The sequence below is a fragment of the Triticum aestivum genome, chromosome 3A, assembly GCF_018294505.1.
Source record: "Triticum aestivum cultivar Chinese Spring chromosome 3A, IWGSC CS RefSeq v2.1, whole genome shotgun sequence".
NCBI classification, from domain to species: domain Eukaryota; kingdom Viridiplantae; phylum Streptophyta; class Magnoliopsida; order Poales; family Poaceae; genus Triticum; species Triticum aestivum.
Window position 1 is genome coordinate 606,840,713 of NC_057800.1, and position 5,852 is coordinate 606,846,564.

Below are 5,852 nucleotides of genomic sequence, written 5' to 3' on the forward strand. Positions count from 1 at the left end.
CCCCCGGTACTCCGAAACTTATCCGAATCGACCCGAACCATTCCGGTGTCCGAATGTAGCCTTCCAATATATGAATATATATGTCTCGACCATTTCGAGACTCCTCGTCATGTCCATGATCTCATCCAGTACACTGAACAACCTTCGGTACATCAAATCACATAAATCATAATGCATATCGTCATCAAACGTTAAGCGTGCGGACCCTACGGGTTCGAGAACTATGTAGACAAGACCGATACACATCTCCGATCAATAACCAATAGCGGAACCTAGATGCTCATATTGGTTCCTACATATTCTACGAAGATCTTTATCGGTCAAACCGCACAACAACATACGTTGTTCCCTTTGTCATCAGTATGTTACTTGCCTAAGATTCAATCGTCGGTATCATCATACCTAGTTAAATCTTGTCACTGGAAAGTCTCTTCACTCGTTCCATAATGCATCATCCCACAACTAACTCATTACTCACATTGCTTGCAAGGCCTATAGTGATGTGCATTACCGAGAGGGCCTAGAGATACCTCTCCGACAATCGGAGTGACAAATGCTAATCTCGATCTATGCCAACTCAACAAACACCATCGGAGACACCTGTAGAGTATCTTTATAAGCACACAGTTATGTTGTGACGCTTGATAGCACACTAAGTGTTCCTTCGGTATTCGGGAGTTGCATAATCTCATAGTCATAGGAACATGTATAAGTCATGAAGAAAGCAATAGCAATAAACTAAACGATCATAGTGCTAAGCTAACAAATGGGTCTAGACCATCACATCATTCTCTAATGATGTGATCCCATTCATCAAATGACAACACATGTCCATGGCTAGGAAACTTAACCATCTTTGATTAACGAGCTAGTCAAGTAGAGGCATACTAGGGACACTCTGTTTGTCTATGTATTCACACATGTACTAAGTTTCCGGTTAATACAATTCTAGCATGAATAATAAACTTTTATCATGATATAAGGAAATATAAATAACAACTTTATTATTGCCTCTAGTGCATATTTCCTTCAATCTCCCACTTGCACTAGAGTCAATAGTCTAGATTACACAGTAATGATTCTAACACCCATGGAGAATTCGTGCTGATCATGTTTTGCTCATCAGAGAGGCTTATTCAACGGGTCTGCGACATCCAAATCTGTATGTATCTTGCGAATCTGTATGTCTCCCTCCTTGACTTGATCGCGGATGGAATTGAAGCGTCTTTTGATGTGCTTGGTTCTCTTGTGAAATCTGGATTCCTTTGCCAATGCAATTGCACCAGTATTGTCACAAAAGATTTTCATTGGACCCGATGCACTAGGTATTACACCTAGATCGGGTATGAACTACTTCATCCAGACTCCTTCATTTGCTGCTTCCGAAGCAGCTATGTATTCCCCTTCACATGTAGATCCCGCCCGAGCGCTCTGCTTAGAACTGCACCAACTGACAGCTCCACCATTCAATAAAAATACGTATCTAGTTTGTGACTTAGAGTCATCCGGATCAGTGTCAAAGTTTGCATCGACATAACCGTTTACAACGAGCTCTTTGTCAAATGTATCCTTAGTCCTTTTCAGGTATTTCAGGATGTTCTTGACCGCTGTCCAGTGATCCACTCCTGGATTACTTTGGTACCTCCCTGCTAAACTAATAGCAAGGCACACATCAGGTCTGGTACACAGCATTGCATACATGATAGAACCTATGGTTGAGGCATAGGGAATGACTTTCATTTTCTCTCTATCTTCTGCAGTGGTCGGGCATTGAGTCTGACTCAACTTCACACCTTGTAACACAGGCAAGAACCCTTTCTTTGCTTGATCCATTTTGAACTTCTTCAAAACTTTATCAAGGTATGTGCTTTGTGAAAGTCCAATTAAGCGTCTTGATCTATCTCTATAGATCTTGATGCCCAATATATAAGCAGCTTCACCGAGGTCTTTCATTGAAAAATTCTTATTCAAGTATCCTTTTATGCTATTTAGAAATTCAGTATCATTTCCGATCAACAATATGTCATCCACATATAATATCAGAAATGCTATAGAGCTCCCACTCACTTTTTTGTAAATACAGGCTTCTCCAAAAGTCTATATAAAACCATATGCTTTGATCACACTATCAAAGCATATATTCCAACTCCGAGATGCTTGCACCAGTCCATAAATGGATCGCTGGAGCTTGCACACTTTGTTAGCACCTTTTGGATCGACAAAACCTTCTGGTTGCATCATATACAACTCTTCTTTAAGATATCCATTAAGGAATGCAGTTTTGACATCCATTTGCCAAATTTCATAATCATAAAATGCGGCAATTGCTAACATGATTTGTATGGACTTAAGCATCGCTACGGGTGCGAAGGTCTCATCGTAGTCAACTCCTTAAACTTGCCGAAAACCTTTCACAACAAGTTGAACTTTGTAGACAGTAACATTACTGTCAGCGTTAGTCCTCTTCTTGAAGATCCATTTATTCTCTATGGCTTTCCCATAATCGAGCAAGTCAACCAAAGTCCAAACTTTGTTCTCATACATGGATCCCATCTCAGATTTCATGGCCTCAAGCCATTTTGCGGAATCTGGGCTCATCATTGCTTCCTCATAGTTCGTAGGTTTGTCATGGTCAAGTAACATGACCTCCAGAACAGGATTACCGTACAACTCTGGTGTGGATCTTACTCTGGTTGATCTACGAGGTTTGGTAGTAACTAGATCAGAAGTTTCAGGATCATCATCATTAGCTTCCTCACTAATTGGTGTAGGAATCACTGGAACTAATTTCTATGATGAACTACTTTCCAATATGGGAGAAGGTACAATTACCTCATCAAGTTCTACTTTCCTCCCACTCACTTCTTTCGAGAGAAAATCCTTCTCTAGAAATGATCCATTCTTATCAATGAATGTCTCGCCTTTGGATCTGTGATAGAAGGTGTACCCAACAATCTCCTTTGGGTATCCTATGAAGACACATTTCTCTGATTTGGGTTCGAGCTTATCAGGTTGAAGCTTTTTCACATAAGCATCGCAGCACCAAACTTTAAGAAACGACAACTTGGGTTTCTTGCCAAACCACAGTTCATATGGTGTCGTCTCAACAGATTTTGATGGTGCCCTATTTAACATGCATGCAGCCGTCTCTAAAGCATAACCCCAAAATGATAGCAGTAAATCAGTAAGAGACATCTTAGATCGCACCATATCTAAGAAAGTGTGGTTACAACATTGGGATACACCGTTACGCTGTGGTGTTCCAGGTGGCGTGAGTTGCGAAACTATTCCACATTGTTTCAAATGAAGACCAAACTCATAACTCAAATATTCACCTCCACGATCAAATCTAGAAACTTAATTTTCTTGTTACAATGATTTTCCACTTCACTCTAAAATTCTTTGAGCTTTTCAAATGTTTCAGACTTATGTTCCATCAAGTAGACATACCCATATCTGCTCAAATCATCTGTGAAGGTCAGAAAATAATGATACTCGCCATGAGCATCAACACTCATCAGACCGCATACATCAGTATGTATTATTTCCAATAAGTCTGTTACTCGTTCCATTGTTCCGGAGAATGAAGTCTTAGTCATCTTGCCCATGAGGCATGGTTCGCAAGCATCAAGTGATTCCAAAAGTCCATCAACATGGAGTTTCTTCATGCGTTTTACACCAATATGACCCAAACCGCAGTGCCACAAATAAGTTGCACTATCATTATTAAACATATATCTTTTGGCTTCAATACTACGAATATGTGTATCACTACTATCAAGATTTAGTAAAAATAGACCACTCATCAAGGGTGCATGACCATAAAATATATAACTCATATAAATAGAACAACCATTATTCTCTGATTTAAATGAATAACCATCTTGCATCAAACAAGATCCAGATATAATGTTCATGCTTAATGCTGGCACCAAATAACAATTATTCAGGTCCAAAACTAATCCCGAAGGTAGATGTAGAGGTAGCGTGCCGAAGGCGATCACATCGACTTTGGAACCATTTCCCACGCGCATCGTCACCTCGTCCTTAGCCAATCTTTGCTTAATTCATAGCCCCTGTTTGGAGTTGCAAATATGAGCAACAGAACCAGTATCAAATACCCAGGCGCTACTGCGAGCATTAGTAAGGTACACATCAATAACATGTATATCAAATATACCTTTCACTTTGCCATCCTTCTTATCCGCCAATTACTTGGGGCAGTTCCGCTTCCAGTGACCAGTCCCTTTGCAGTAGAAGTACTCAGTCTCAGGCTTAGGTCCAGACTTGGGCTTGTTCACTTGAGCAACAACTTGCTTGCCATTCTTCTTGAAGTTCCCCTTCTTCCCTTTGCCCTTTTTCTTGAAACTAGTGGTCTTGTTAACCATCAACACTTGATGCTCCTTCTTGATTTCTACCTCCACAACTTTTAGCATCGCGAAGTGCTCAGGAATTGTCTTATACATTCCTTGCATATTATAGTTCATCATGAAGCTTTTGTAGCTTGGTGGCCGTGATTGAAGAACTCTGTCAATGACACTATCATCACAAAGATTAACTCCCAGTTGAGTCAAGAGGTTGTGGTACCCAGACATTCTGAGTATATGTTCACTGACAGAACTATTCTCCTCCATCTTGCAGCTATAGAACTTATTGGAGACTTCATATCTCTCAATTCGGGCATTTGCTTGAAATAGTAACTTCAACTCTTTGAACATCTCATATGCTCCATGACGTTCAAAACGTCGTTGAAGTCCTGATTCTAAGCTGTAAAGCATGACACACTGAACTATTGAGTAGTCATCAGCTTTGCTCTGCCAGATGTTCATAACATCTGGTGTTGCTCTTGTAGCGGGCTTTGCACCTAGCGGTGCTTCCAGGACGTAATTCTTCTGTGCAGCAGTGAGGATAATCCTCAAGTTACGGACCCAGTCCGTGTAGTTTCTACCATCATCTTTCAACTCAGCTTTCTCTAGGAATGCATTAAAATTCAATGGAACAATAGCACGAGCCATTTATCTACAACAACATAGACATGCAAAATACTATCAGGTACTAAGTTCATGATAAATTAAAGTTCAATTAATCATATTACTTAAGAACTCCCACTTAGGTAGACATCCATCTAGTCATCTAAATGATCACATTATCCATATCAACTAAACCATGTCCGATCATCACGTGAGATGGAGAAGTTTTCAATGGTGAACATCACTATTTTGATCATATCTACTATATGATTCACGCTCGACCTTTCGGTCTCAGTGTTCCGAGGCCATATCTGCATATTCTAGGCTTGTCAAGTTTAACCTGAGTATTCTGCTTGTGCAAAACTGGCTTGCACCCATTGTATGTGAACGTAGAGCTTATCACACCTGATCATCACGTGGTGTCTTGGCACGACGAACTGTAGAAACGGTGCATACTCAAGGAGAACACTTATACCTTGAAATTTAGTGAGAGATTATCTTATAATGCTACTGCCGTACTAAGCAAAATAAGATGCATAAAAGATAAACATCACATGCAATTAATATAAGTGATATGATATGGCCATCATCATCTTGTGCCTTTGATCTCCATCTCCAAAGCACCGTCATGATCACCATCGTCACCGGCTTGATACCTTGATCTCCATCATAGCATCGTTGTCATCTCGCCAACTATTGCTTTCACGACCATCGCTACCGCTTAGTGATAAAGTAAAGCAATTACATGGCGATTGCATTTCATACAATAAAGCGACAACCATATGGCTCCTGCCGGTTGCCGATAACTTTTGTCGGAGTAAATAGCCATGGGTAGCCTAGCCGGCCTCCCCTGGCAGTTCTAAAAAAGTTACGAGCCCGCCC